General features: G+C 40.7%; 1 pseudogene; it reads left to right on the plus strand.

Moving 5' to 3' along the window:
- The first annotated feature begins 398 nt into the window (after positions 1 to 398).
- The window catches only part of LOC111870422, a 39,930-nt pseudogene continuing 33,679 nt past the window's right edge, over positions 399 to 6,649 (plus strand).

Genomic DNA, 6,649 nt, shown 5'->3' on the forward strand with positions numbered 1-6,649 from the left:
CACTCAAATTAAAGAGTGGTTCACCTGCTTCAAATATGGCCATATGTCGGCGGACAGTGAGCAGCATTCCGGGAGACTGTCAATGGTGCTGTCATTGAAAAAGTGCGGACACTTATCATGGAGGACCTTCGTTTGGCCATCCATGAAGTTGCTGCTGAGGTTGGGATCAGCAGAGGTTCCGCAAACACAATTTTAACTAAGGATTTGGGCATGCGAAGAGTGGTGGCAAAATTTGTGCCCAAGCTGCTTTTGCCAGAGCAGCAACAACTCCGTCTTGAGGTTGCGCAGGACATGCTGGAGTGCGCCAACAGGGATCCTGAGTTCCTGATGACTGTGGTCACTGGTGACGAGTTGTGGGTGTATGGATATGACCCGGAAACCAAGGTCCAGGAGTCACAATGGAAGCTTCCAACATCCCCGAGACCCAAAAGAGCACACCATGTTTGGAGCAATGTGAAGGTGATACTGACTGTTTTTTTTTTCGATTACTGGGGTGTTGTGCATCATGAGTATGCACCACTAGGAAAGACTGTCAATAAGTACTACCAAGAAGTCCTCCGCCATCTTCGTGATGCAATTCGGCGCAAGAGACCAGAGCTGTGGGATGCACACAACTGGCAGCTGCATCATGACAACACCCCAGCCCATTCATCACACCTGATCCAGAGTTTCCTGGCCAAGCATGGCATTCCACAGGTTTGCCAGGCTCCCTACTCTCCTGACATGGCTCCTTGTGATTTCTGGCTTTTCCCGAGATTGAAGGCACCACTAAAAGGCTGCAGTTTTGACAGCTGCGAGGACATCATACAGAACGCAACAGCGCAGCTGCACGCCATTTCAAAATAAGCCTTCCAGAATTGCTTCCAGCGATGGAAGGACCGCTGGGCTAAGTGTGTGGAGTCACAAGGGGCCTACTTTGAAGGCAATTAGGTTTTGTAACCATCCAGATACAGAACTTTTCTTTCCTGGCCCAAGGTCAGATACTTTTTTTTTGGACAGAGTAGCATAATATATCTAGTACTTTGTAGTGCTTTTACCCCAATCAGTCTTGGCTCTGTAAGAATTATTAACTTTTCCATTACTTCATAACAGAACACGATACTGTAATATTTTTTTACAGTTCCCTTGTACTGTCACATCTATGAATTACTATAGGTGGGGTTTGGATTTGTAATTGGATTTATTAAACACTTACAGATTGTACAGATTGTAACTACAAGTAACAAAAGCACTATCACTAACTCATACTCTGCAGTTCACTGCATTACGCACTATGTCTTCTCAGTCTGCTGTATCTTCACTGGTTGTCACCTGGTAACGGCTTCCAACACTGTAGCTTCCTCAGCTTCCATGTTCATTCCTTACTGGCTAGCAACTGTCTCACAACTCACTCATTGCTCCAGCTAACTCCCAGGCTGGCGGCCATCTCACACCCACCTCTCACTCTTCTGATTGACTAACTAAACCCTAAACCTGTCCTCTCTGTAACACCTAGGCATGGACCACATAGAAAACACTGCTACTCATTGTTGTAGTTCAATTATTGCTTGTTAGGAATCTTTTGCCTAGGAGCAGGTGTTGTTTGCCGAGTCATTACTTAACAATGGGTCTTCATGCTACAATGTTGCGAGTATCTCTCTTAATGAACTTTTCATTTTTGTACTGTCATGAAACTATTGCATTGAAGCAGCACATTTGTTGTAATATCATTTACCTGTGTGATCTCTAATGGAGAACTTATGTTGAACATACTCCTAGTTGTGTGTGTGTGGAATATATTGTTTGCAGCTTAACTGTAAGGCTTTTGGAGCATTTGCAGTCGAATGGACCACCTATTAGATTTGCTCAGCCAATCTTTCATTCTGTACACATGGAGAAACTAGAACTGCTCAACAGATTTTAATGAAATTTGATATTTGGAATTTTACGAAGAATTTTTGAACTGTTTCGATTTTCATTTAGATGGGAAACTTCTATAGCAACTTCACATGAATGCCTGTGTGCATTTGTGCACATATCTGTAGCATAATTTGCAAAATATTTAGCAGAGCAAGAAATGTTTCGAACCAAATTTATACAGAAAAATAAAATTAATATTTTATGCTGACTGTACTTTTTCCACAAATCTTAATGATTTTTGAGATAATTGAAGAGTTTATAGATGCTATGCATACATTTCAAAATTTCTGTATTAAAAATTACCAGGGTCTGCTGAGCACATGCAGACCTTGGAATATCTGTGTTTTTCATTTATTTGTATGTCTTTTCTCCTTCATTAGCACAGATAATTGGCAGTGTACCATAGAGACAGATGTAGGAACTGCACCTTTCAGCCAGAATCATTTTGAGGAACAGCAAAGGAGAAGAATGAGTGTGACATTTGAAGTTCTCATGGCATTGATTGCAGTTGTACTATCTTCTGAGATGTTGCGCTGTTTAGTCTGATAGAAATTTGTTGATATTTCTGATGAACATATTGTTTCTGCCATCAGGGTTGAAGAATAAGCTGTTTTAGGACTCATTTGGTTATGCGTCTCCTTGCTTTGTTGGTTCACTCTGGGCTCCTATCCCAGCCTATAATTTGTACTACTTTTTTGACACATAGCTGACTGCTTGTTGCTTACTCCTCACTCTTCGCTTTGTTGGCTTGTTCTTCAACCCTGAAATGTCGGTAAATTTCAGCCAGAGAGCATGGCTCCACATCTGAGAAGATAGTACTGTCCATAGAAGAATGAATTTTGTTTGGCTGATTGGTTCATAGGTTGTCTCTTATCATCTGAAGAGGTCATGTGGCATTGAATGAAGTAATGGTATGATCATGTGCCTTTAGCTTGGAAGGGTCTGGACAGGAAGTGCTGTGGCCTATTTAAAATTAATTCCCATCATTTGTCTGAAAACACTGAAGAATCTGTTATTGGGATGTATTTTGAATCAGAAAACTCTGTGCAGCTTTGCAGATTAATTCTGACTCATGTCATCCTGATTAAACCTTTTTATACTTTCTCATAATGGAAAACTTTTATTTCTAGTTTATTTGATGAAGATGTCATAAACTCAGACTGTATAGTGTTGAATGACTGGATGATAGTAGTTTGTGGTTTAATTGATGATGCTTTCAATATGTTAGACTTTATGTCATTGAATGGTGTGAATGGTGAATATAATGAATTGGAAAGTATTTGGAAGGAAGCAGTCATGGTCTTATTGAGGTACAATAAGGATAGCTTGTGTCCTGGCTGAGATTTGAATGAAGCAGCTACACAAGCCTGCATGGTCAGATGCTTAGTGAATAATGAATTTGAATGTATGTGGAAGCAAGTGGTTGTGGCATAATTTAAGGCACTGTTCCAACTTTTTCATGGAGTAACTGAGGAAAGCCACAAGAAATCTCAGTGAGGATGGTCGATGTCCCAGGCAAGATTCCAACTGGGTACCTACCAAATATAGAATCATCATTTGAGCCAGCCTGCATGGTTTCAGGCATATCCTTGAACTTTAAAGCAAAGCCTTCATCTTCCCCAGGCCACAACTTGTAGACGTTCATGTACTCTGTCTAATCTTTGACAGTGCATTATTATCAGATGATGTTGGTTGTTATCTTATCATTTTGAAGTTCCCTAATACTGCTTTTATCATATAATGTGGACCACTGTTGCCATACTGGAGGTCTTGTTGAATATGGAATTTTCCTTCCATGAATTTGCCTGCTTAATGTATCACATAACCTCAGAGATGTTTTAGATATATATCTTCATTTATCTCCCAAATCATGCTGCAATATTTTAACATATTGTGACATTTGTACCCATTGCTAGGCAATGACTGCGAAATAAATTACTATACAACAGCCTTTGCTAGGTAATGGCAAAAGATGTGAATGCAGCAATTCCATGTGAACAAGTGGAAACAGCAGCAGAGGAATGGTTTTTTATATGTGGTCAATGCCAAGATGCTATAAGCAGGACAAGTGAGGAGTTAAGTGTCATTAATGAAGAGTTGTCAGTCAGTGAGTTAGTGCGTTAGATAATTGCTGGGGCTTGGCCATTGGGAGCTGTTGATGTGAGAAGCTGGTAGCTGACAGTTCAGGAATCCAGAGAAAAGCATTACCAATTCAGACCCCATCTTTAGTCATAAAATCATGTGACAATATGATACAATACTAATAATGAGTTAATACATTTTCGTTTTTAGCTTTGATGCTCAAGATGTGGAAGCACTTATTTTTGCTGACCAGTTCCTACAATTGTCAGCTCTTCTGCCCTCCAGCTATATATAAGGCCTTGGGGAACATAGATCTACACTGCTTCTCTCTGTCCAGTGGCAGAGATTCACAGTGTTCAACCATGATCATGGACCTGTAGAAAATGTATACTTACGTGTTTGAAGGTTGACCTGGAATCATTTTCTTCTTGAAGATGTGAGCCCCAGGAAAAAGAAAACTCTTTTATGGACAGTTGGTGGCAGCAGTGCACTCACTGCCTGGCAGGTGGGCATATGCCATGCTTCTGCAAATTAGAGTTGGACAAAGTGGCGTTGGGACAGGTTTTCTCCGAGTACTTCGGTTCCCCCTGCCAATCTTCATTCCACCAATTGCTCCACAATCACCCTCACCTATCATCTGGGGCTGGTACAGTAGGCCAGAAGTGGCCGCAGTACAAGGGACTTAGTCCCACCCCACTAGCAGTAATAAAAAAAAATAGTACAAGATGGCTTGTAACCTTGTCACTCCTAGTGTAGAGCAGTGCTGTATCATCAGATTCATACTGAAAGTGAAACCAGAAATTTTCCACAGGTTAAGAGCACAGTGCTGAGAAGAGACTCTATCATGTGCAAGTGTCTGTGGTTGATATAGTAAGTTTTCTGAAGGCTGTAAAGAAGTTGAGGACACCGGTGTCAGCTGGCAAGATGGATGGCCAGTGTGTTTTGGGATTCAGAAGAAGTGATTGATGTTAATTTTCATCCATGTGATATAACAGTTAATGCACAGGATTACAGTAACTTGCTTCACACTAATGTTCACCAAGCAATTTGGGGAAAGAAAGAGACCCGGGAACTGTCAACAGCTCACCTCCTGCATAACAGTGCTTGCCCAGATATGGCAGATTGGCAACAGGGTGCCACTCTCTCTGCAGCCCTGACGTAGCCTCCAGTGATTTTCATTTGTTTGGACCAGTGAAAGTGCATGCAGGAGGGCAGAAATTTGAAACTGGTGATGAACTCAAATGCACTGTCCTGAACTGGCTACACAGTAAGAATAGACCCTGGTATGCTGTTGTCATCAGTAACTCGCCAAGATGTTGGGAAAATATGTTAGGGTAAACAGAGAATATCTTGAAAATGGGCAAGAGTTTGGTTATTCTGGCATGTCTTTTTTGTAAAAAGAAAAAAGAAAAAAAATCAAGGTCAACTTTGAATGGCCTTCATAATTTTCACAGAAATTCATTAGGAATGCTGTTTTAGTTACACCCTTGTTTTAATGATGTCCTGCGAAAGCAACTGTACTTATTTAAACTTCTGTGCCTGGTCCCGGGGATGTAAGTGGTTATTATGTGACATGTATCTGGAGTTATTACTGAGGTAACTGATAGTTTGCGTTATGTGTAGTGCTTATTTATAGCGCCAGATGTTAAGCTACATTGATCTTTCTGACTTACTGCAAAATTAGTGCTTTGACAGAGCAGTTGATCCGCATATGTGACCACTGACACTGTTCGTTGTGTTGAGAGTGAGGATGAAGGATTCTCAGGGGTGCTGGGATGTGGAGAGGGTCCCTGAATTTTACTGGTGGCCCACCATTTACCAGACTTGGTGTAACTGAAGTGGGTGTAATATTCACCTACTCTTTGGGGACATCTCAGCTTACCTGATCAGAATCCACTCCCTGAACTCTACTTTTGCTGTTACCACCTGATCAAACTGCTTCACTGGAAAACATCCCTAAAATAACACCCTTTTCAGGAAAATAATACAATGGTTCACTGGTTTTGATTCCACTCTAATGTTGTGAAAGAATGGGGAGAAAGGTAATTTTATAGAACATTACCACTCCAGAATTTCATTCTGCCCGAGCTCTTTGGTAGGGCTTATATAAATACATACTGACACAACACCAGCTACTATTGAAGTGTACCACATAAGCCTGGACATAGGCGACACCGAATATGAAGCAGCCCACTGTTTTTCCAATGAGAAAAATCAGAAAAAGAAATTTACTTTTGTAATCAGAGAGGAATATGTCAGTTCTGAAGGCTGTAATCAAAGGGAATTAAGTACTATAAGAAATAGCAAATTCAGAATTTAATATCTCCAATATAATTATAAATATTTTCACAAATATTATTGGAATTAGCAATTAGAACTCCTTATCATCTTCCTACTTATTTGTAAGGGTCTGAAAATAAGGCCACGCTTCTTTTCTAAGAAGCAGTATTTGAATAAAGAAATATCACCTTAACCCGTTGCCGTGGTTCGTCGTGTATGTTTCGTCAGGGATTTAAATCGTCTGGGGGGGTTCGACGTGTATGTTTCGTTCAGCTGCACACCTATGTTATAACGCCCATAATAATTGATGGTTTTGCTGTAGATTGTTAGATTTTTCGCTGGCCTGTTGTCAGTAGAACAGAGTATAAATAAGACACGACTTTATCTG

This window comes from Cryptotermes secundus, unplaced genomic scaffold, assembly GCF_002891405.2.
Source record: "Cryptotermes secundus unplaced genomic scaffold, Csec_1.0 scaffold1366, whole genome shotgun sequence".
NCBI lineage: Eukaryota > Metazoa > Arthropoda > Insecta > Blattodea > Kalotermitidae > Cryptotermes > Cryptotermes secundus.